Below are 26,302 nucleotides of genomic sequence, written 5' to 3'. Positions count from 1 at the left end.
TTGGTCTAGGTTATATATCTAAAGTCCTTCCTAGGACTTTAGGAGAATTAGGAGAATTCTCTGATTTTAGAAGAATGAATGAGTCAGTCATTTTAACCCCACACAGTTTGGGTTCAGCAGATGAGTGTCATGAGTAAAGTTCAAATGCTACCTTTAGCTATGTGCCAGGGACCACTGGAATGGACTTAATGTTGTTTTGGGAATAGAGGAAACCGATGATTGGATGGATTATCTTTTAAAAAGTTAAATGAAAGGATATTTTTGGCATAATTGGATAAACAATGAGGAAAATCAAGAATGGTGAAATATGGTCCTTCTGAAAAATTGTAGAGAAAACACATTTTTTGTCAATTGAAGGAAAGAAGTAGGACACATATTCAGGAGACCCATAATTTGTTCATCTTTTGAGTTCCAATCTTAACTTACCAGGTTTGCTTAAAATTACTGTTTTTCTGTCATTGGAACTTTAAGGCAGCACACCTACGCATGCCAGAGGAGGTTCTTCTCTTCCTCTTCTTCACGTGCGCCCCAGGGCATTTCTTACATACTCTACCCTTCTGACCAGCAGCCCAGTAGAAGTGCTTCCTTCCTCCCCTGTCTGTGGTAATGTGGGGGGTGGGGGTGGGGCTCAAAGGTGGCTTGAGGATGCGATTTGGATATGTGATCTCTAAAAGGTTCACCATCACTGCTCTAGATTATAAATGGAGCTTTCTTTCTCTTTCTTTCTTTCTTTCTTTCTTTCTTTCTTTCTTTCNTCTTTCTTTCTCTCTTTCTTTCTTTCTTTCTTTCTTTCTTTCTTTCTTTCTTTCTTTTTTTGATTTTTTTTTTTTAAAACGTACTTTTTGTCTTGGAGTCAATACTGTGCATTGGCCCCAAAGCAGAAGAGTGGTAAGGGTAGGCAATGAGAATTAAGTGACTTGCCCAGGGTCACATAGCTGGGAAGTGTCTGAGGTCAGATTTGAACCCAGGACCTCCCATCTGGTTCTCAATCTACTGAGCTACCCAGCTGTCCCCTATAAATGAAATTTTAAATGTCAGAATGTCAAAGCTGCCTATCCTTGTGCAGACACTGGCAAGATCTTTATTACTTTGCTACTGTAATTAATTTGCGATTTTTGTTCATGTGGACATCCCCTCCAATGCCTTTTTATGCCATGAAGTTTTCTTATCCACATCTTTCCATTAATCCTCCAAAGAGGAGTCAACTTGTGGATTAAAGGATTTCTTTCATCTTTCAAAATTAAAAAAAAAATTTTTTTTAATTCTGGTAAGCAATGATTAAATGTTTACTGTGTAGAAGTCACTAGGTATCAGGGGAGCTAGGGTATCTTTCCAGTTAGTCATCCAATATCCCTTGTTCTCACTCATTGACTAGCTTGACCTCTTGTTCTTACATTCATGTCCTTGGGGATTTCTTTTAGATCAGTTCTTGTACATGTTGGTGATGTGATTCAGCCTCCTTAGATAGATCATGTGTCTTTCGTTTTCCCTCTGAGGTACTTGAAATTCCGATTCTCCTGCCATCATTCAATTCATCAGCCAGCGGGACTGGGAGGATATTAATGTTAAAAGGATGGACTTTGGGAACAGTTTTGGGTCATTGAAAACACTGTCCAGATTCTCAGATTGATTCAAGGAGAATTCTTCTTTCTTTTCTGTTCTGGGACTAGTACACTGTCCATAAATATATACTGTAGACTAAGTTGACAGACTCTCTGCCAGGTAATGGGCTTTTTCAGCCATTCTGTTCTTAAGTACAAATGGCTAGACTAGTTCTTTTGGCATTATTGTGGACTTCATGACATCAAAGAAGCTTTGTAGTGTTTGAGGTTACGATGCACATTTAGATGACAGCATCAGATGAATGTTGCCATTAACAGAGAATCTTCTTCTTTTAGAGTCTGTACAAGTCATCTTACATGATCCTGACAAACACCTTAAGTGTGTCTCCTATTTCTACTTTGCTTTATGTCAATCTTTAACGCCATTTATTTAATGCCATTTATTAATGCCTTTTTATTCATAAAAAGCATTTATGAACCTGCCTAGCTGTGAGCATGGGGTATCTAAATGGTTCAGTGGATAGAGTACCAGGCCAGGAGTCAGGAAGGACCACTCCAGTATCTTTGCCAAGAAAACTCCAAATGGGGTCATGAAGAGTTGGACACAACTGAAACAACTGAGCAACAAAAGATTAGCCCAAGAACCAGCTAGTGAAATCATCTTGGAGAGTAATTGTAAGTAATACAAGGGGAATATCAGACATGGAATATACAAGGTCTGCCAATCTTTTTTTGTAGGAATCTATTCTTTTCCATATGGTAGTGGAACCACCACACTTGGGCACTAATGCCATAATTATGCCCAATTAAGTATGAAAAAGTATCACAATAGCTACCACATAGTAGACCCTTAATAAATGCTCACTTGTTTGATGGATTGATGTAAGAAGAAGAAATTGTGAAGAACAGCTAGACCTCTGAAACACGTGGGATGGAAGTCTCTTCTGGAAGTGACACAACTTTTAAAGGCACTTAGGGATGGATTCTTAATTGCTCTCAGAAGATTCCAAATGAAAGGAAAGGATCACAGATAATGCTTTTACTCAAAAAGAAAAAGGCACCCACGCCTACTTATAGGGCTGCTTTTCTCATATCCATAAAATCTCTTGTGTGCTTAGAAGGTTTCCTTGATCACAGCATGAGAAACTAACAGTCTTTTGAGTTTTTCTATAGCAGATCACATCTTTATGGTCTTATAAACTGTTGAGAGTTAGAAACAATGTAAGATCCTATTGTTTCTATTGTTTACTGATATATAAAAAGCATTTAACTAACTAGAACAAAACATATAACCCTGAAGGGATTCTCACACAAAGTATTTCCTATATGTATATTAAAATTAGATGTGACTTGGGACAGATATAATTACCTAAATTATACTGCTCTACTTTTGCTAAAGCTAGCTCAATTATAAAGCTGCTAATAATCTGTGACTTTTTCAAAATGTATGTATGTATATATACATATGTATATATATATATATATGTATATATATATATATGCACATACATAGCATAGATATACACACGCTGAGGCAGATTGGTAATACAGTGGTCAGTGTTGGGCCTGGAGTCAGGAAGATTGGACTTCAAATCTGACTTCAAATACTAGCTTTGTGATCCAGGGTAAGTCACTTGCCATGTTTGCCTCAGTTTCCTCAGAGGTAAAATGAGAATAATAATAGCACCAACCTCCCAGGGCTGCGGAGGGTTGAGTGAGTTAATAATTATAATGCTTAGCACAGTGCCTGGCACAAAGTAAGTACCATATAGTTAGCTATAATTATTATTACTATTTTTATTATCATATTACATATATATATATGTATATGTATATATACATATATATACATACATATATATATATATATATATATCAGTTTCCTTCAACTATTCCACATGCTTTGAGGTCGGCTAATGGATCACTTAGGGGAATATAAACTAGTTCTGTGTCATCTGAAGAACAACAAAATGAGGAAGGTAATCTTGCTATCAGAATAATCATATGATGCATTTTCAAAGCTAAATATAAATTATTTTTGGATTATCTACTGAATTATCTGCACTAGTGCCTCCTCATTATTCATGTGGGCAAATGAGAATTAATTGAATCTGTGATGTCTGAGCACCATCTGGACATTTAGGATAAGAGTATTTGAGAGACTTAATTTAGATTATAGGAACATAGATTTTGAATCACTGCATCATAGATTTTGATCTCGATGGGGGGAGATCTTAAATGTTTTCTAATCCAACTCCTTCATTTTACAGATGAAGAAACTGAGGCCCAGAGAGTTTAAATGATTTACCCAGGGTAACACAAGTATGAAGTGGCAGAGCTAGGATTAGAACTCAAGTTCCATAATTCCAAGTTCTAGATTGGCAGACAAGTGGAAAATGTCTGAGGTGACTGAGACTCCTTAGTGACTAGGAGAGTGGTGGTGCAATCAACAGAAACAGAGAAATTGGGAAAAGAACATGTTTGGGGGAAGAGAAATTTTGGACATATTGAGTTTGAAGTAATATAAGTAATGTAATGTAAAAATCCAGCTGGAATATGGAATTATGGGGAGAAGTTGGGATGGCCATATCCATTGGGGAGTCATTTACATAGGCTTGAAAATCAAAGCTGGAAGAGTAGATGAAGAATAGAACCTAGAGGGCCCAGGGCAGAACTTGGAGATTTTCTTGTTTTATGAAATTTGAGAAGAATGAAGAGTCAGCATGACAGACAGATGGAGTAGCCAGAAAGGTAGGAGAACACTGAATTTATTTCACAGAAGCTGATGAAAAAGAGAGAGCATTCATAAAGATGTAACTAATCAAAGGATCAAAAGCTACATAGAAGTTACAAAGGACAAGATTAAGGGTTTATTTCAGTAGAGTGGGGAGAAATGATCCATGTTGCTTTAAAAAATGTTTTTTCCTTCTAAATATTGAAGCATATTGTTTAATAAATACATGAACTGAAATAAGTCGAGTTGCTTAGTGAAGAATGTGTATGTGAAAGTTTTTTATTTGAGCTCAGGTCTTCTCATTTCAAGAACAGTATTCTTCTTGAGTAACATTCTTGAGTCCTCTCATTATAGTACTAGATTTAGTTTTCCATTTTTTGGTATATTTCTGATAAGAAGATCACTAGAGGGATGACCTGAAATGAACTTGTATAAAACGACAGGTCTTGGGGCAGCTAGTTTAGTTCGGTGGATAGAAAACCAGGCCTGGGTTCGAATTTGGATTCAGGTAATTCCTAGCTGTGTGACCCTGGGCAAATCACTTAACCCCAGTTGCCTAGCCCTTACCATTCCTCTGCCTTGGAACCAAAACCTAGTATTGATTTTAAAACAGGAAGTAAGAGTAAAAAAAAAAACATAGCACTTGTAGGTATGCCTTCATTCTCCAGAAAAAAAATTATATCTAAACCCTTTTGATTATGAAATCTTGTAGATGGAATTATCTTTTCTCCATTTATATTCATCTGAAAATGGAGTATGCTAAACAGTATCATTTGATTTCATCCCATGATTCTGGATGGAATATAAGGACTCTTTGTCTCTTTCTGGAATGGTTTGAATCTGAAGACATGGGTTAAAGTTGCAAATTGATAACATAAATGTCATAAATTATTGCTAGCTATTGTGAGAAAAAAATGTTTCAATTTAAAATTACAGAGGCAAACTTGAAGTTTACTTCTTTCTTCTTTCAGAAAACCCAGAGAAGGAGTAATTGTATACTTTCCATAAAAAAAAGTAACTGTTGGCCTTAATCTTTTTTTTTTTTTTCTTCAACTGTGAAGGAGAAGTCAAGCAGGAACTTAAGGTCTGTAGAGTTAATCCTGCTTACTAGAAGAGCAGCCTAGCATCCTCCCTGATTAGTGTGCAAGCAGAGAACTCTGACTCAATATTAGTCAAAGCTCTGGCTTCTGAGAGACAGATAAACAACTGTGTAATACTCAGAGAGTCATACATGGATCCTAGGAAGGCATAGGATTTTATACCATGGGGATGAATTAGAAAGAAATATTTTAATAAGACTACATAGATTAAATTTTGAAAAGTAATATTTAGTGATTAGCAAGAAAGATATCAGATCACCCTTAACTATTTATTTCTTTAAAAAGTATACTGTGTAAGGATTTTGTTTTATTGTTTAGTGGCTGCTATATTTAGCGACTGATACATATATTGGTGATGAAAAACAATAGCACAAAGCAGTAGAAAATTTGTGATTATAGATCTGGTAAGCCAAGGTAGAGAACCTCCATAGAAGTACAGGCAAAGTACAGATCTGATGGTTCTATGAGACCAAAGAATCTATTTATACTTTCTGGTTATGTACTGTAGAGGTTTGGGGGTTTTCTTTAGTTAGTTGTAGTTGTTCAATTGTGTCCCACTCTTTGTGACTTAATGAATCATATTGTCCATGAGATTTTCTTGGCAAAGATATGGGAGTGGTTTACCATTTCTTTTGTAACATCCATGATCTTAAGTGGAGTCAAGGCTGCCTCGCAGAATTCCACAGTGCCCCCCCCCCCCCCAGAACTCCAGGAGAGGGAGCACTGTGGAATTCTGTGAGGCAGCCTTGACCTCACTTAAGATCATGGATGTTACACTTTCTTCACTGGATCAGAGTTACAGAGCTATTAAGTGTCTAAAGCTGGATTTGAACTTGGGTCTTCCTGGCTCCAGCTACCCACTAAGCCATCCTTAGAAGCAGCAGAAAAATCAGGCTTCCTCTGATAGCCACCCTTTCTGCTTTGGTCCCTTTGCTTCCTCTCTAAGATATTGAAATTGAGATATTCTCATGGCAGGAATACTAGGAAATAGATACACACACACACACACACACACACACGTTGGAACTGCCTAGGAGGGTACCAGAGTGTGCCTGAGGTCTGGCTGTAAAGCTGGCATGGATGACTGGGGAGGAGGCTTGGGAAGGGAACGAATGGCCACATGTGGCTGGTATTTTTTCTTTCTCTGGCCTACTTTTTATTATTTAATAAATAATTATAAATTAATACACAGGCTCAGAGAATTTTACTCTGAACACTGAGTAAGAGGATGAAGTCAATGACCTTTGATTCTCTCTCCTAACTCATGTCTTTTTCTTGACTGCACACATTGCTGTTACCTATAGATCAAGTGATGTATAACCAGTGGGGCATGGGCAAATTCAGTGTGTGGAGTGTTCCAGAGCATTATAACAAGGATTTGTATATACTTTTGGGTTTTCTGAGAAATATAATGTAGGGGTAAAAGTATATTTATCATGAAATCCCACTTGTGTGTATAGATTTCCTTTTAATTCCTCATATTTATGCCCCTGAATTCATCCCAGAGTGTTCACTAGAGTGGATTACCTGGGGTTTTCCCCAAGATGATAACATGGGCTAATTCTTTTTTTTAATTAATTAATTAGTTATAAAATATGTTTCCATATAGCAGGGAGCTAATTACTTTCTTCCCATTTTGTCCCCGAGTCTTGCCCAGTCTGCATAATGTGATTTTCCAAAGTGATCTTCCCACTTAGGTCATTCTAAGGTATCTTCTTTGTGGGGCATTTCCTTTTCCCCAAACCTTTTCAGCCTTAGCTGAAAGACTTCCAAGTTATGGCTGAGACTACAGCTCAGAGATATAAGTGCCAAAATGGAATGGAAAGCATCAGGAGCAGAGGATTTTGAGTCCCAAGCCCTGAGTTTGAATCTTGGAGCTGCCACTTGTTAGCTGGGTAAATGAGAGTTATAAAATCTCTCAGCTTTAGAGGATAACAATAATGCTTGTATTTAAACATAGATTCTTTATAAATAAGGAGTTTCATTCTTTACACTTATATTCCTGGTGCCTAGCACAGTGCTGTACACATAATAGACCTTTGCTAAATACTTGTTGACCGATAGATTTTAATGCTGTTGTAAAGATCAGGAAAGCTAGATTTTATTTGAAAATTCTTTGAAACCATAAAATACTAGAGGAATTTAAATAATCATTTTTATTAGTTAGGCAGTGATGGTGGTGGTGATGATGGCAGCAGCAAGAAATGGTTTTAATTGTTTAGAACTGATATGTTAAGGAAAAACTACCCATTCAAATCTTAAAAGTAATGTATTTTGAGTTTATACTATAATTTATACATTTTCAAGTTGAAAATTCTGCAATATGAACTTCTATGAAGCGTGGTCTATTTCTGGTTTCCTTCTCTGCTCTTGTAATAAGCCATCTGGGACATTTGGCCATAAAACCAGGTAAAGTTTCCTCTGAAGTACCCAGAAAGAAGATGGGTAATTGGGGATGCTTTCGGTTCTTCAATAATGATGGTCCATGAAGTGCTGCCTGCATGCCTGACCTTTAGGGGAATAATTGGTATGCTGTCCCCCTCTCCCATGGAGAGAGGGCCTGAGATGGGCCTACAAAGAATTGGCTGGTGGAGGAAGGGACTAGAACATCTTCAATCTTAACCTCAGACTTCATCTTTTAGCTAACGAGTGTGTAAGAAACTTGGAAAGTGTACGGTCTCCTTAATATCAACAGACAACTTTGACTTTGTGGAACTTCAACATGATTAGAGAATGGAAATATTGGAATTCTGGTAGGACACTATTGAATAGCTAACCTTACAGGCTGCTCATCCTCCCTCTTTGCCCATCCTGTGTGTTGCTTTGTTTGGGGGGGATGTAATTTAATGCAGGATATGTGTGTGTGTGGAGAGAGACAGACAGACAGACAGAGAGAGATAGAGGGAGAGACAGACAGACAGAGATAAAGGGAGAGAAACAGAGACAGAGAGACATATATGAATAGATGTGTGTATATGTGTGTATGCATATATACATATATATGAATCTATAAATAAAAGGCTTGTTAAAAAATGATTCTGAACTGTATTTCCTTGAGATGCAGCAAGGATTAACTGTTGGAATTGGCTCAAAAAGATCTGGTTTTAGTATTCTTTTTTTAATCCTTGCTTTCTGCCTACTAACACTTCTAAGACAAAAGGGTGAGGGCTAGACAAATGGGGTTAAGTGATTTGCCCAGAGTCACACAGCTAGATGTGTCTGAGGTCAGATTTGAACCCAGGTCCTCTGAACTCCAGACTGCTCCAAGACCTGGCTTTAAATCCACTTCTGACAATAGATGTGTGACCACAGACAAATCACTGAACCTTTCCTGAGCTTTTCCTTCATCTCCAAAAATGTAGTTCAAAGAAGAAGAACTTTTAGGGGTCATCATTTAATTGTAGATCTAGACCTAAATGATCTCAGAGGCCATCTGATCCTAACCCCATTATTCTACAGATGAAATTCCATGCCTCCCCCACAGGGTTTTTGTGAGGTTGAAGTTTCATACACATATATATGTATGTATATATGTATATGTACACATATGTTTGTCTTGTAGATATCTGGGTATATGTATATGTGTGGATATATACATATATGTGCACACACATATATATGTATAAAACTTTGCAAACCTTAAGTATTATATAATTGCTAGCTATATGACGATTATTCTCTTTTTAAAAAAAAATAGGATCTTCATTGTTTTTCCTCTCATGTACTTTTCACCTTAAAATGGATTTCTTACCCGCCTTGTTCCACATATTAGACTTCAGTTAATCAATAAACTGATAGGTTGTCAGATTTTCAGCCACTTCCACGTCTATTGTGGATCCAATTCTGTTATAACACCCAGCCTCAGAAAACCTCTGGGTAAGGCACCTGTCTTTACCTAGTTAGTGTGTTGTAGATGAATTGTGTGTAAATCAAATACTTTTAAGTGCATTTGGGGAATTTGCTATATAGAATCTATTTCACAGGAAATTTTTTATGCCAAGAGCAATTTGTATTTGGAGAATATAGATTTCCATAATTTGAATTTGCTTTCTACTTCTGCAACTGTGTAACTTCTGTTATATTAGGGGTCTTATCACAAGATGCTTGAGTCCCAACCAATGACCCACTTGAGACCAAGTGGCTAGAACAGATTTGCAGCAAGAGTCTGGAAGACCTAAGAAGCCCTACCTCTGACATATACTGGCTTTGCGGCCTTGAGGAAGCCTCATAACCCCAGTACTCCTGGCAATTATGACTAGAAGTTGAAGAACAATTGAAGTTCTGAATCAGTAATAGCAGTTTCCTCCAGGAAACTGTCCCCACACCAAAAAAATTAGAGATTCTGACTCCCCTTCTATCTATTGACTTGCTTCACCCCCTCAAAATGAAAGTAATATAATATCATCATAGAAGTGTCACTTGGAGTACCCTGTAACAGAATGGAACGGGTTTTATACAATATGAGCAAAATAACATTTCTTAAAGAGTTGTTTTCTTCAGTGAAATTTTGTGCCTCTTTCTCCATTTGGCTAATTTCACTTCTGTAGGTGAATTTTTGTGTATCTTTTCCATTTTTTGTGCTTCTTTCCCCAAGCCGTTGATTTTTTTCATGATTCTTTTGTATCACTCATTTCTTTTTCCAATTTTTCTTGAACCTTTCTTATTTGATTTTTAAGATCCTTTTTGAGCTCCTCCAGGAGTATTTTCCTTTTGGGAAATGACATTGTTGTCCCCTTCTGGACTTGTGTTCTGATCTTCCTTGTGACCTTAGAAACTTTCTATGGTAAGTATTTTTTCTTTGTTTTTTTGCTCAATTTTCAGCCTGCTCCTAAGGTGGAGATGCCACTGTACCGAGCTTCTTGTACTGGGGCCAGTTGGTGCTTCTGGGTGGCATGATTGCCTGGTGGAGCTGTGCTGGCTTAGGGCTGCTTGACTTGGCTGCCTGCAGGGTTCTGCCAAATGGAGGAGAAGGGGCTCCTAGATCCGGTTGCCTGGCCTGGTGAGGAATATCTGGCTGCAGTGTGGGAGCCTCACTGGTGGTGATTCTAGGAGCTTTCTGGTGACTTTCTGGGGTTAACTGGCTTGGCAGGACACTGCCTATGCCAGATTGCTCTCCCTTTTTAACCTAGTAAGAGAGATCTTTCCTGCTCTAATAATTAAAATTATGAGGCTGCTAATAGCTTTATAACTTTATTAAATCAAAGTAATAGTAGTAAAGAGAGGGAAAGGAAGGAAAGAGGTAGAGAGGAACTTAATTTCCTAATCTATTGGCCGCCATGATGGATTGAAGCATGGGTTCCTCATCTCTCCATGATAAAGCTGGAAGACCTCCAAGACCTCCTGGCAATTTACTCAGTGGTCTTTGACCTCCAGCACTGAGAGATGATGTTAAGCAAAGAGACATAATGGAGAGAGAAATTCTCTTCCAACACTACTGGCCAGAATTTTATGTCACCTCAGTCTGGAAATTGTTTTTCCTTGTCTTTTTGTTGGTTCTGCCACTCCAGAATTCATTATGAACCACCTTTTATAATTGTTTGGAGATGAATTTTGGAGAGCTCCACAGATTTCTTCCTTAATCTGCCCTCTTGGCTCTGGAAGTCTCAGAAACTGAGTAAAGTAACCCAGAAGGGAGAAGAGGATCGAAGCATTATCAGAGAATCATCTGAGCGTTTTTGACTTTTTGGTATGAAATCTATCATCCTCTTCTAACTTTGGCAGGGAAGCCCTATAATGCTGCTACCAGTGTCCAGGAGTTCCTTGTTAATGGGTAATTAATGACTTCTAGATAATAAAGCTCTTCTCCAAAGTGAGCAAACATCTGCAGGGGATTTATAAGGATCCTCTCATTTAACAGCTGCTGCACCTCGATTTTTATGGAATCGAATGAGCAAACACAGAGCTTAAAAAAGCAGGAAGCACTTGGACTTTACTGGCTTATGTTTGGAGGCTGAATTTTATCTCAGGTGTCTCCTGGTCAGCCCACAAGACCCTACATGAAGCAGAGACACAGCAGTCAGGCAGTAGCACGGGTCTTGGGGAATTGGAAGAGATTATTCAGGATATTTGTACATGGATGCCATTCTGACAGCTGGAGGTGGTAACGGTTAGTGATCGCAGAGCGTGTATGGCAGCTGCCAGCAATCTTGAGCACTGAGCGGGGTGGAGGTTTTCTGAGGTGAGTGGTTCGTGTAGGACGGAGCACAGACATGGGCTGTGACTTTTAAACAGAGCGCCGTCTTCAGTCCTACACGCGCACAGTTGCTTCCCTCCAAAGGGATTTACCAGCCTTTGGGAAGATTCCACCCAAGTCTTGCTGAGCAAACATGGTGCCAGAGCAGACAGAGACCATGGAGCAGCTACGTTAGAAGACTTGTACCAGTCTCTGACAAAAGCCATGCTCTCTCGATAGGCTTAGAAAGGGGTGGAATCTCCCGTGTCCTTCTCGGATTCCCTGATGACTGGCCAGCACTAATTCTATCTCCCAGGGACTTCTCTGGTCAGGCATTTGTGGTCCTGCTTGTAGGAAGTGGTGAAAGACTCCCTTTTAGGAAGGGAGGAAATACACATTAATGAAACATGTACCGCCTGCCAACCTGAGAGGTGCAGGATGTAGAGTACCAACCAGGCTTGGAGGCCAGAAGGACTCCTCCTTGTGAGGTCTAATCTGGCCTCAGACACTTACTAGCTGGGTGACCCTGAGCAAATCACTTAACCCTGTTTGCCTTAGTTTCCTCCTCTGTAAAATGAACTGGGAGAAGAAAATGGCAAATCCCTCTAGTATCTTTCCTAAGAAAACCCCAAAAGGGATCATGAAGTATCAGACAACTGAAATGACCAAACAACAAACTATGCCAAACATTGTACTAAATGCTTTATAAGGGGGCAGATGGGTGGTTCAGTGGATGGAGAACCAGGTCTGGAGATGGGAGGCCCTGGGTTCAAATCTGCCCTCAGACATTTCCTAACTGTGTGACCCTGGGCAAGTCACTTAACCACCATTGCCTAGCCTTTAACCACTCTTTTGCCTTGGAATCAGTATTGATTTTAGGATAGAAGGTAAGGGTTTTAAAAAAATTAAAAAAAATGCTTTATAAATATCTTCCCATTTAATCCTCAAAACAACTCTACTAGATAGGTGCTGTTATGAATACTATTTTACAGGTGAAGAAACTGAGGCAAATGGAAATGTGACTTGCCCATAGCTAGTAAATGTCAAATTTGAACTCAGGCCTTCCTAATACTGGTGCTCTATCTACCACTCTCTCCCCACCCCACTTTTAAAATGTAATGATTCTCAATAATTGACAGGAAGTTGTTTTATGCTGCAAAAATACTGTAACATTCTTTTGCTAACTGGGGAATACTGAATAAATTTACAATCCTGTTAATTTCTTCTACTTCAAATTCAGGAATGAATAGAAATAAGACAAACTCTTTCTTTCCTTCCAGAAGATGACTGGAAATGTTAGGAAAAAGTTGTGTTACTATGCTGTCATTAGGCATAGTGTTCTGCTTATTTCCTGATAATTGTACAAGACATGTCCCATCAGTGGGTCATTTAAAAATTATAATATATTAACAGAAATTTAAAATCATTTTCTATTGCTCCTCCTTCCATATTTTCCCTCTCTAAGTCATAAAGGGAAGGGAAAAGAACAAGCATTTATTTCTAATCACCTACTTCAGGCACTATGATAAGCCCTGGAAATTCAAAGATGTGTCTCCAAGGTCTCCTTCAGTTCTAAATCTACAATCCTAGGATCCTGTTTTATCAGAGAGCTTTTGGGCTGGTGTGAATTGAGAGTTCTTACCAATTCAAATCCATAGTTTCTTTTTTTTTTTCTTTTTTAAACCCTTACCTTCTATTTTAGAATTAATATTGCATATTGCTTCTAAGGCAGAAGAGTGGTGAGGGCTAGGCAATGAGGGTTAAGTGACTTGTCCAGGGTCACACAGCTAGGAAGGGTCTGTGTCCAGATTTAAACTCAGGGCCTCTGTCCCTGTGCCTGGTTCTCAATCCACTGAGCCACCCAGCAGCCCCCTCACAGCCATAATTTCAGTGCTGGACCATAAATTGCCCAAGAGAACTGAATTGACTGAAGAGAAAATGTTAGAAAAGGGAACTTGAGAACCAGACAAGCAACTATTTGCTAAGTGAATCATCCTTCCTTATGATCTGCTCCCTCCTCCCTTTATATTCTAGACTATTGCTCCATCCACACCATCTCCAAGTGTGCTGGTGCCTTCGTGTTTGAATTCTGCTGACTTCACCATCCCAGTTCCCTTTTTTCCCCATGAATGTTCACATGCATCATCATTTGGGTGTTAGCTCGAAACGGAGGGCAGTATACTCACACGGGAAGGGCGCACGATTAAACTTTTGAACGCCTGGGAGAAATGTACTTTCTATTTTGAAGTAGCTTTCAAATATCATCCCTTCAGATTCATTTTATTTTATTTAAATCCTTACTTTCTGTCTTAGTAACAACTCTAAGACAGGAAAGAGAGGCTTAGGCGAACAGGGTTAAGTGACTTGCCCAGAGTCACACAGCTAGGAAATGTCTGAGGTCACATTTGAATCCAGAGCCTCCCAACTCTAGACCCGGCACTTATAGGCTGTGCCACCTACTTGCCCCCCACTCCTTCTGATTCATTTTAGAGGTTCATCTAGCCAAGGATGAGAAGACCAGATTGAGTGACTTTCATAAAGCCCTTTCTTAACCTGTAATTATTGGATAGGTCAGCTTAAGAAAAGGCATAATCATGGCAGGGAATATTTTATAAAAGTTAGAGGATTCAATTTTGTAGGTAGAATTTTTTAAAATGAGCTTTTATAGTTTGGCAGGTAGAGACTTTTGTAAAGTACTTAAGGGGGGGGGAAACCCTCTTTATTAGGTATTTAAATTATTGTGTTGTTTCCCAAAGGAACTATTTAAGAAAATTCTTTTTGTTGTTTAGATTTTGACATTTCTGTTTCTGTATTTGTTAAGTCCAAAAATATGGACTTTAGGAATGCCTTGTTCTCTTTGTGTTGAGCTGAGACTGGTTGTTGGGTAGTGTTTCCTTTCTGCCATCACAATAAACTATGCTGACATGTTATCGGAGGAGTAGCTGGTGCCAAACACTAGCCCTTGTGTTATCTTACACCGTGTGCCAGTTGGCTCAGCAAAAAATCTATTCCTATGGTTCTGCACAGTGTGTTCTGAGGTTTTAATTGAGAGATACAAGAATGATCCAAGATGAAGACGAATACCAGAATAAAGAGGGGATGAATGAAATTTCTGGAAAAGGCTCAATGTAAGATTGTAAGCTGCTCTCAGGAAGATATATGAGACCTCCCTGGAAACATTTTAAATCCTTAATCAGTTGGCAGATTTAATATGAAGATTTTTATGTACATGAAGTCAGTGACTGTCATTAAGCAAAAAGTTACATACCCTTCCTCCTTTTTAACATAGTACGCTCTATACCTCTCTCTCTCTCTCTCTCTCTCTCTCTCTCTCTCTCTCTCTCTCTCTCTCTCTCCCCTTCTCTCTCTTTCTCTCTCTTTTTAACCCTTACTTTCTGTCTTACAACTCTAAGACATAAGGGCAAGAGCTGGACAAATGAGATTAAGTGACTTTCCCGGAAACATCTAGGAAGTATCTAAGGCAAGATTTGAACCCAAGTCCTCCCAATTCCAGGCCTGGTGCTCCATCCACTGGGATACCTAAATGCCCTGAATGATCTTATACCTTTCAAAGCACAGAAAATGATTATTTGATTGGTCCTTAGTGTATTGTAGCACTTCTATTATTTGATGTGAAATCTTTAGAAAAGAATGCCAAGACTCTCCAACATTTTAGTGGTCACCTTCAGGCATAATTGATGGTGTTCCTTCCACTTATAGTTAATACTTTACTGTAGTCTAAGGAAGAAAGGGCAAGAGAGTTTGAATAATTGAGCCCAAACCCATTACTACTTTTGTGATATAATTAGAAGACTGTGAACTGTTGAAGATGAATAAGTAATGCCATCTTCATGTTCTAGAGACAAACTTGCTCTTTTTTAAACTAAATGTTTTATTGATGCTCTTAAAAATAAAAATAAAAAAACAACAATACCAAAGACCGTCCCTATACCCCCACCTTGTAGAGCCTTCCCTCACAACAAAGCACAAAAAAACACACATTGGCCATTTCCAGCAAAGTGTGTCTCAGTCTTTACCTGTACTCCATCACTTCTCTGCCAAGAGGGCGTAAGTTTTTGTTTTGTTTTTTAACATGAGTAACCTTGCTGCATTTATTTTTTAGTGACACCCATAATTTTGATCTTACCATTAAATAGAAAATAATATTTCACACAGATGAATTATCTATCCTAGTAGGATGCAATGAGTACTTCAATCCTTTAGTGAATTTGTGATGTAGATAGATTGCAACTCATCCATGTGGTTCTTCCTCATGGCTTCTCATAAATTCTCTCATCTAGTCAACATGCAGAGAACACCTTATGGATATCTTTTAAAAAAAACATTTTGGGAGTATCAGGGTAGCACTTGAAACCCATCCATCTGTTATCCTTTGTTCTCACCACCAACCTCCTTTTCCAACCACATTTTTGGGATGATTTCTCTTCTGCTACTTCTCTCATGCAGATCATCCTTGGTAACATGTGTGCCTGTCATCCATCCCCCCCATTATCCTTTAGGCCACTTACCATTTGTATTGTTTGGCTATTGGAATCTGATATTTCATGATTTGTAGTGATACAGTATCCCTGGGAGAATTTCGGTGTTTGACAATTGGATTTTTTGATTCAGGGAATAGCTTAGCCATTGAAAGCACTGTGTACTCTTCCATTATATAAATGGAGAAACCAATTTCTTTTGAGTCTTATAGCTTTGTAGGTTATAAAACCAAGCTAAATTTTTATAGCCCTGACTCTCAAAGAAATGAAGGGAAAAAGTGAGGCAGCTGAAAAATTAATTCAGACACCTACCTCCTTCAAAGCATTTGAGTACTTAGATAATTATGATTATGTGGCAGTCTTTTTGGTTCAATAGTTCACAATTGTCTACTTTATTCTAGGTTTCTACTAACATAGACATGTATGGTGATGATTTTTGTTGAGACAAATGCTGGCTGCCTGTCTTAAAAAAATTTCATGCAAAATGGAGCTTTCCCTGACTTCAGCACATCTAAATTGTTTTAGTATTTTTTTTTAAATCAGGAATAAACTCTAAAAAAATGTTAGGTCCTAGAAGAGGTCTAAGAATTTCAGTTTAAAGCTGTTAAGAGTGACACAATCATTTATCTTAACCATCTTTTAGAGTTGTATTCCCATGACACAAAGCTGATTCACTCGGTGGTTGAATCATCAGCAACATGATGATACACAATACACATGGTAGTAGGCAATGTGTTACCCCATTTACTCTAGGCAGTGTGCAGTTGTTGATCTAACAGTACTGAAAATAAATGAAAATATTGGCTGTGACCTACATTAGTAAAAGCCAAGTACAGACTGTGAGTGGGCATAGTTTTGAACTTTTTTTGAAATTTGTGATCTTTATTTTGTAATGTCCCTGAAAATTACCCCACACCTCCTAAAAAATGTCATGGCATCTTTAACTAGTTAGACCCCCAAAAAGTTTTTAAGTGAATTATAATTATTTTTGGTTAAAAAAATTTTTTTGAGAATTCTCTGATATCCTAAGATAACTAGAAACTTGATACACCCTGAGCAGCACAGTGGCTCCAAGAACTAATTCAATGGTGATTTTAGACCAAACTGAGCATCAGCCTCTTTTTTCTCACAAAGGCACCTGCATCAAAATGACGCTGCCTCCTCGATGTCGCTAGCAACTTTGTTTACATATGGACTGACTAAGGCACTTAAGTGACGTGGCTAAATAGAGCAGAATAGGAAGATGAGGACATCACTTCATTCTGTCTGCCTCAGTTTCTTCATCTACAAAATGAGTTCGAGAAGGAAATGGCAAACCACTCCCATATCTTTGCCAAGAAACCCCAAATGAAGTCTCAAAGAGTTAGACAACACAACTGAAATGCCTCGACAACGTGGACTGACCACAGCAAGTGTCGATGCTAATCAGAATGCATTTGAAATGACTTTGCCAACCAGCACCTATAATCACTCTTGGCATTTTGTCTTCATTTCCAGAAACATGAAAACCTTGCCTGTTGCATGGTGTGCCTCTTGATTGACTTTCCTTGATACTGACAATTATTATTAAATATTATATAATATATATACATATAATATATTTATTATATATGATATATCATACTTATATATCATATATAATAAATACAGTATATATGTATATACATATATAATATATATAACCTAGCTAGTCTGTCTACAATAGCAAAGATCATTATGTGATGATGCTGGAATCTTATCTATCTTATATCTTCAAGAGCAAGGATTGTCACACTTGTGTGTTTTTATCCCCCAGGGTTTAGCAGAGTGCCTGGCACACCTAGTAGGCACTTAATACTTGTTGATTTGTCATTTAGGGAAGAATATACATTGTTCTAGCAAGAAAGATTAAGTTATGTGTGACCCTGGGCAAGTCATTTAATCCCAGTTGCCCGGTCCTCATCACCTTTCTGCCATAGAATCAATACTTAGTATCAATTATAAGACAGAAGGTAAGGAGAAAAGGAAGGAAGGAAAGAGTTATGCTTTCATCATTTACTGTAGAAATTATATGCTATGAAACACCCCAGTAGAGTCACAAAGCACAATGTGTCAAACATGATTGGCCTTTACACTAAAATGATTATTGAAATATCTGTGGTCAATTTTTCAGTGGCATTTTAATGGTTGGTTCCATTTGGGTTAAGGATGAGAGCAACACTAGAATTTTGTTGTTGTTGTTTTGTAAACTGTTGCCTTGAACCCTGAAGATATTTCTATGACCTAGTTGTAAGAAATAAAATTTCAGCAAAACTGCAAATAAGGACAAACTCAGTTCTTTGGCTTTAAAGAAACTTTTTCAATTAACTCCTGGATTTAAATTCCCGGTTCTCCTGCTGGGTTTTTTCCCTGTGTTTTGGTTTAACACATAAGTTCTTCATTTACTACATAAAAATGAACTTATGGTTATGTTTATGCACCTGGGCACTGAAATGGACTGATTCTTTTGGACTTCAGGATCTGCTGCTTCTTATTAAAAGGAAAAAGAAGATGAAGACAAGGGAGCAGAGCTCAGAAATGCTTGCCCCCTCTCTTCCCCTTCCCCTGCCCCCCTACCATTTCCGGGCAACATTCAGATTCAGGTATATGGTATGAGAATACTTTCACCAGCTTAACAATAGCCCTCTGATTCCCTCTTCATTAATTGTAATTCCCTATGTCTTCATGTCAAAAGTGATTCTTGCTTAGAAATGGTAGTTTCCGTTAAAACATTCATTTTGTAGTCATGAAGCCCTTTGAAATAAATGTAAAAAAAAATTGTTTTTTATGTGAAAAATGGACCTCAAGTCCCAGAGAATTTATGGGACTGGGATCTTTGGATCTTAACATTTAAATACTTCAAAGAATTGTAGAATCTGGGAGTTAAAGGAGCCTGGAGGTCATCTAGTTCCACTCATTATCTTCATTTTACACATGAGGAAACTGAGGCTGAGAAAGGAGATAGGGCATTTTAAAGTAGAAGAGCCTTGATTCAACTCCAGGTCTAGTGATCTTTCTACTATACCATGTCTATAAATATATACTTCAAGGATACTAATTTGTGGGGGAAAGGGGTATATTCCATCAATCCAGTTGTACTTTTTTATAAGGCAATGTGTTTGGATCCAGGAAGATCTGACTTTGATCAAGTCATTTAACATAAATCTATTTTCTCATCTGTATAATGAGTATAATAATTACTCTTACCCCCAAAATGACCAAATAAGACAATCCATATAAAGTGCTTTGTAAACCTTAAAGAGCTATTGAAATTATGACGATGATAATGATGATTATGCCTCAGTAGGAAATTTCATGAGTTGCTATGGCTAGGAAAAAAGACATCATTTCATGGTCAGAATCTCTTTACTCGGCTGGACTAGACCTCAGACAAGGGATATTCTGTGCATTGCCACACCTGTGAATTTGAAACCTTTCCAGCCTCCAGAGTTCTTAGCTCCTTCCTGAGCATAGCCTTTGAGGTTCACATTTAATTCACCCCCTTGATGATTCATTCAGAGTAGGCTTTTTATAGGAGGAATATATACAGTCTTAAAATAGAATAATGGGTGACCTCAGAAAAAGTATTGATGCTCAATGGATTGGTTAGGTTATAGAAGATTTAAAAAAAAAAAAAGGTGAATTGGATGTGTATAAGACCTAAAAAAAGTCAACTTTCTGCTTACTTAGAGCCCACAAACATCTGGCGCTATCTTTGGGGTTCCTAGAGAATACATACATACATATATATATATATATATTTTTTTTAATTGTCCCTTAACAATGGAATCAAATAAATGTTTGAAAGGTTATTCAGTCTCATTCTAGTCTGTTGTGTCTGAATCAAAGCCTGCATGAGGAGTTCTTAATCTTTTTTGTCCTGTGAATTTCTCCAAACATTTTTAAATGTATAAAATAATACATAAGATTACAAAGGAAACCAATTATATGAAAATAATGGTGTACCTTCCCTCTTAAATTCATGGACCCCAAAAATCTAATTCATGTTCCCCTGGAAAAGAACCTTTACCCTAACCCATTCTTCATAGAGCTGGAACAAGATATTGATATATTCTAAGTATGCTTTAAATCTATCCCTCTTTTGTATTGCTTTTCAGAAAATATGACTTGAACATCACAAAAGAGGACTATAGAAATTGGAGCCGAAAGGTTCCTTAGAGATTATGTGATATAATCATCTCCTTCTACAGATGGAGTAACTGAGGCCCAGAGTGGCAGTGACTTGTCCAAGATCCCACAGGTAGTCAGTTGCACAGCTGAAATGATCCAGGTGTGACTGGTATTCCATATCTTGTATGTTTTTCTTTTTTTTAAATATTTTCCTCCAATTACATGTAAAAATAATTTTTAACATTTTTTTTTAAAAAATTGAGTTCCAGATTCTCTTCTTCCCTCTCCCTCACCACTCCCTGAGATAGTAATTCTGATGTAGATTTTACATGTGCAATAATGTAAAATATTTTTCTATATTAGTCTTTTTGTGGAAGAGATCTCAAAGAAAAAAAAGTAAAATATAGTATGGTTTATTCAGGATTCAGATTTCATTAGTTCTTTCTCTGGAGGCAGATGGTATTTTTCATCATTTGTCTTTGAGATATCTTGGATTACTATATTGCCAACAATAGTTAGGTCATTCATTCATCACACAGTATTGCTATTTCTGTGTAGTGTTCTTCTGGTTCTGCTCACTTTGCATCAGTTCATGTAAATCTTTACAATTTTTTCTGAAACTATCCTTATCATTCCATGGTGGCCACAGGAATCATAAAGGGGGAAGAGGTAAGATTGACAAAACTTGACAGCTGATTTAGGATCATGGAACTAGAGCTGTCCAGAAATGATTTAGTATAGTGCTATCATTTTACAATTGAGCTGACCGAGGATCAGAGAGGTTGTGACTTACCTGAGACCACACAGGTAGCAGATGTCTGGGCCAGAATTTGAATCCATCTGCTGTGATTCTAAAACCTGCATTACAGAAGAGAGAAGGAAGAATCCAAGGTCAAGGTTAAAAGCTTGAGTGATTAGGAGAATGGTGGTGCTGAGAATGAATAAATAAAGAAAATTTAGTACTCCTTATCTGCTAAGGGTTAGATATACATAACCAACCAAGACAAATTCCTATCCTCCTGGAGCTTTTGTTCTAATTAAGGGAGAACTCAGAAGAGTGGGTGGTATGGAAGTGACACTTTAATACTAAAAGAGATTTGACATATCCCATCCAAGAACATCATTGATTTGATCCTTGTTCTTCATCTCTTTCAAAAGCTTTCACAAACTTGACTCTTCTTACCTTTGCTGTCTTCTTACATGTTATTCACTCCCACATACTTTTTGATTCAATGATACTGGCTTACTTCCTATTGTTGTTTTAAATGAAATTTAATTGACATATTTTGATTTTATATTTCCAAAATTTCTTCCAATATCTCTTTTTCTTCTCCCCTACCCCAATCATCCTGCATATTTTTAAAAAAGAAAAAAGAGGAATAAGGGGAAAAAATCTATAAAAGGTATTTGTGAAAAGTTTGAAACTATTCAATAACCCACAAAGGAGTAGTGCTGAAAGTGTCTTTTTGTGTCTAATGTTAATTCCCCCCTTTTACAGATAAGGAAACTAAAGTCCAAAGATATTTAATGTCTTTCCTGAGGTCACTTTTGGGATTTGAACCCAGATCTCCTGGCTTCCAGGTTACTTTTTTTTACATCACTCTAGGACACACTCCAGATTTTTATCTCATTATTTTAAGTATTAAGGGAAATGGAGATAGAACTTGTGGAAAAGATTGCCTTAGTAGACTTGATGACTTTCTGAAAAAGGCTATAACGTGGTTTATTGCTACTTACCTAACTCCTTTTAATGAAGGTATGATGCCTAAAACCACTGAATGTCCCAAAAGTCACACTTCTGGTGGGAGAAATTAAGAACACTGGTCTTTAGGGTATGTCTTTAGAAATGAACCTAGACTACAGGTCCATGGACTAAGAATGCTAAGAATAGAGTATGTAACAGGATAGCTAGGTGGTACAGTGACTACACAAGCGGTACACTGGACTTGGAATTAGAAAGAGTCATCTTCCTGAGTTCAGATCTGTCCTCAGACACTTACTCCCTACCCTTGACTCTGGACAAGTGACTTAATCCTATTTGTCTCAGTTTCCTCATCTATAAAGTGATCTAGAGAAAGGAATAGCAAACCACTCCAGGATCTTTGCCAAGAAAATCCCAAAATGGGGTCATAAAGAGTTGGACACTACTAAAACAACTGAACAATAACATGCCACTGGGCAGATGTCTTTGGTAGTCCTAGATAATATGTGTCTGTGCACTGTTTTTGATGGCAGTAGTATGGGAGTAGATTGAATTAATCTACCAACTGTTGAGATACTCTCAACCCCACTTTGAAGATGCTGGAAGAGTGCCACTATATATGGTGAAGTATTAGCTATAGATTGACCTCTTCAGCCTGAGAACCATAGATAATTATTGAAAGGAAAGGAGGGGTCTTTCACTCTTGAGAGATGCAAAGAGCCTTCTTAAAATCGGAGATGACTGAGCTGTGTGACCCATTGAACAGATGGTTTCAGAGCTAGATTCTCCTAAGGGATCTGAGAATTGGACTAATCAGATTTCAGGAAGACTAGATATTAAGATGGGGAAAAAAAATCACATTGTCATTTTCACTAACTCTTAACTGAAATTTAGTATTTCCTTCAACTGTGAATGTGAATCACAACAGCTATTTCAATAATGTAAAAATAAATTTTAAAAAGTTTTAGTTAAAAATTATAAATAAAATTTAACTTTAATGTGTCTATATTTTAACTGTATTATAATAGTTAATGCACAAGAAACACATCTATTACTATATCATAGATTTTCTATATTTTGATAACTTTCAGTATAATTGGTTTCCTTTGTAGTCCTATGTATTTTATGCATTTGAAAACATTATTTTGAGGTAAGGTTTAGACGCTCCTTCAGACTGGCAAAGGGTTCCAAGGTTAAGAACCCCTGAATTTGATGATCATTTTAAGGTTCCATCTAGTTTAAAATTCTCTGAATCTATGACCACAACTTTTGGATAAAAAGCAACAATCCAAAAAGCAGTTCTTTTAAAAATTATTATTATTAAATTTTGTTTTTTTCAATTACATGTAGAAACAGTTTTTGACAATTGTTTTCTAACATTTTGTGATCCATATTCTCTCCTTTTCTCCATTCCCACCCCCTCCCTGGGCCAGGAAATAGTCTGTTAGAGGTTATACCAGTGCTTTCATGCAATATATATTTCCACATTCCCCATGTTGTGACTGAAGACACATGTGATCTCATGAAAGAAATAAAGTAAAGTTTGGCATGCTTTGATCTACACTCAGATGACAATTCTTTCTTTGTCTGTGGATAGTTGGGGTTTTTTTTTCTTCTCTTTTTTTATCTTGGAACCTTGTTTTGCTGTTAATAGTTTGGTCTTTCAGAATTGATCATCATACAACATTTCTGTTACTCTATACACTTCCTCCTGGTTCTGCTCACTTCACTTGCATCAGTTCATAAAAATCTTTTGAGTTTTTTCTGAATTCATCCTGTTCATCATTTCTTATGGCACAGTAGTTTCCATACAACTATAAACCATAACTTGTTTAGCCATTCCCCAATTGATGGACACTGCTTCAGTTTCCACTTTGCCATTACAAAAAGAGTTGCTACAAATATTTTTGTATAAGCAGAATGAGTTCTAATAGTGGGTCAGTGAGGATATCTCTGTGCATGAATGATGATACATTACATTAATCTACTAGAAAGCAACTCAGGATAGCTCTGTGTTCCAAAAGCTAGCAGGAAATTCTACAGCTCTTCCAACCCTGGATTTTCAATAACTTGAGGTTTTTTTTTCCTCAAATATATAAGTACATGCATAGAGGAGATAGGGAAGTGTTTGGTGCAAAAGGATTTATTCTCAATTTCTCTTCCTCCTCCTTCCCATTTTAAGAATGAATTGTATTTCAGTTATTTACTTATAGATTAGAAACTTCTAGAGGGCAGGGACTGCCTCATTCAGATTATTTAAATCTCTTTTAGTGCTTGTATACAGTCCAGATAGTGAATCTGTTGGAATCCTGGCTAATTACAAAGACTATCCTATCCCTTGAAATTTTACCATAACAGAAGAGAAGAAGGTGGTAGGTTATTGTTGTGGTGGGAGAGACTTAAGCTGCAAACACTATCTCTGGACTTCTCCTGGACAATACAAAAGGAGTGGGCATCTAATCACTCCTTCAGCTCACTCATTCAAAGCACATTTATCAAGGACCTAATCCATACATCCTATCATATGTCCTCTGAGAAGGATCAAGGCCAGCAATAGATTTTGCTGGAGAAATTCTAGCAGAGGAGGTTTGGGGAGTGGATTTACAAGTGGATTCCTTACCTGGGAACTCTGAAGTGATCCTGGGAAATACATACTGCACAGCATTAGACTCCTGAGTCTCATTTCTATTTTTATAGCCACTGTTTGACCATTATTAATAACAGTTCCATTCTAGAAGCATAGTTAGTATTCATTTCAGACTGGAATTAAGAAATAGTCCAAGAAGGAAGCTAGGTGGCTCAGAAAATAGAGCACCAAACCTGGAGAGGAGAAGTCATGGGTTCAAATTTGACCTCAGACATTTCCTAGCTATGTGAACCAGCAAGTCACTTAACTCCAATTGCCTAGCCCTTACTGCTCTTCTGCCTGGGAATTGATACTTGGTACTGATTCTAAGACAGATGGTAAGGTTTGTTTTGTTTTTTTTAAAGAATTAACTAATATTCCCAGTTCTATGTAGTTGCTTGATAATGGATTGTAAACTCCATTAATGCCTTGCCTAAATTTTCTATCTTGCCTAGTACTTAGAACAAAGCTCCATTCACAGATTGCACTTGCTAAATTCTTGTTAAGTCGAATCATTCAGCCTGAAAACATTTATTGTGTTTACTATGTAACAACCACCATGCTTTTAGCTATTACTGAAAAACACCAATAGCATGAAGAGAATAAGGTTGGGGTTGCAACTTCTTTTGGACTTTAGTCCCCGGTTTTCATATGGGAACCTGGGATAAATCACTGGCCTGGCCACTTTTCTTTTTTTTTTTTTCCTCTCTTTTTTAAACTCTTAGCTTCTTAGAACCAATACTGTCCACTGACCCACCTAGCTGCCCTTCAATTGTTAATTTATTAAATACCTTCTATGTTCTAAGTACCAGGGGTACAAATACAAACTAAAATAATCTCTACCTTCAAGTATCTTACATTTTATTGATAAAACCAAAATGAATACAAATAAACCAAAAACATATAGAAATAATTTTAGGAGTGATGAAACTAGCTATGGAGAGCAAGGAGTATTAGGATAGGAATTTCACAGGAGCACAGACCTTAAAGGAAACAAAAGATTCTAAAAGACAAAAGTAAGGAGGGGAGTGAGTTCAGTCCAGGCAGGGGAAATAGAATGCCACATACATGAAAAATGAAGTTGGCCAATTTCTCTGGTAGGAAAGGTTTGTGAAGGAAAATAATGTGCAGTGAGCCTGGTGAAGTAGGCTAAAGGCAGATTATGAAGGGCTTTAAAAAAACAGAGGGAGAGAGAATAAAAAAAGAGAAATAAAAGGAGGAGGGAGAGTCAAACAGAGGAATTAATATTTTATCCTAGAAGCAAGAGGGAGCCACAGAAGTTTTTGTATAGAGGAGGAACATGAGCAGACCATTGCTTTAAGAATGTCAGTCTGGGAGCTGTGTGAAGGATTCATTGGAGAAAGGAGACATTGGAGGGAAGGAAGAAGGCCAGCCAATTAGGAGACTACTGCAAAATTCTAGTAGTAATTCAGTGAATATATGTTGGTTGGGTAAATGACTTTTCTTGGTTGCCTTACAGAGATTTAAGGCAATTGCTGTGGATTTCTTGGAAAATTAAATTTGAATAAACATCTTGGCCTCTAATAGGCATTTACTAATATTTATTGACTATGTACAAGCAGTTCTGTGTACAAAGATGCTCTCAAAGGGCTTACAGTCAAAGTGTATGTACAAATGACTACAATTCACCTTAGATTATGATAAAATACATAGGAGAAGATTTTCATAGAGGAGTGGACCATTACTCACAGAGGAAAAGAGGGAAGACAGGACATTTAGAACTGGCCCGTGAAAGAG

At 37.4% G+C, this 26,302-nt stretch overlaps 1 protein-coding gene across 1 annotated transcript in view; it reads left to right on the top strand.

The window, feature by feature from the left end:
• ARHGAP20 (Rho GTPase activating protein 20) overlaps positions 1-26,302 on the top strand; it is a 156,049-nt gene that overhangs the window by 17,422 nt on the left and 112,325 nt on the right. The gene's annotated exons all lie outside the window — the stretch shown is intronic.

The sequence above is a fragment of the Gracilinanus agilis genome, chromosome 3, assembly GCF_016433145.1.
Source record: "Gracilinanus agilis isolate LMUSP501 chromosome 3, AgileGrace, whole genome shotgun sequence".
In the NCBI taxonomy this organism is placed as follows: Eukaryota; Metazoa; Chordata; class Mammalia; order Didelphimorphia; family Didelphidae; genus Gracilinanus; species Gracilinanus agilis.
The sequence above is the reverse complement of the archived record's forward strand: the minus strand, read 5'-3'. Positions and strand labels throughout refer to the sequence as shown.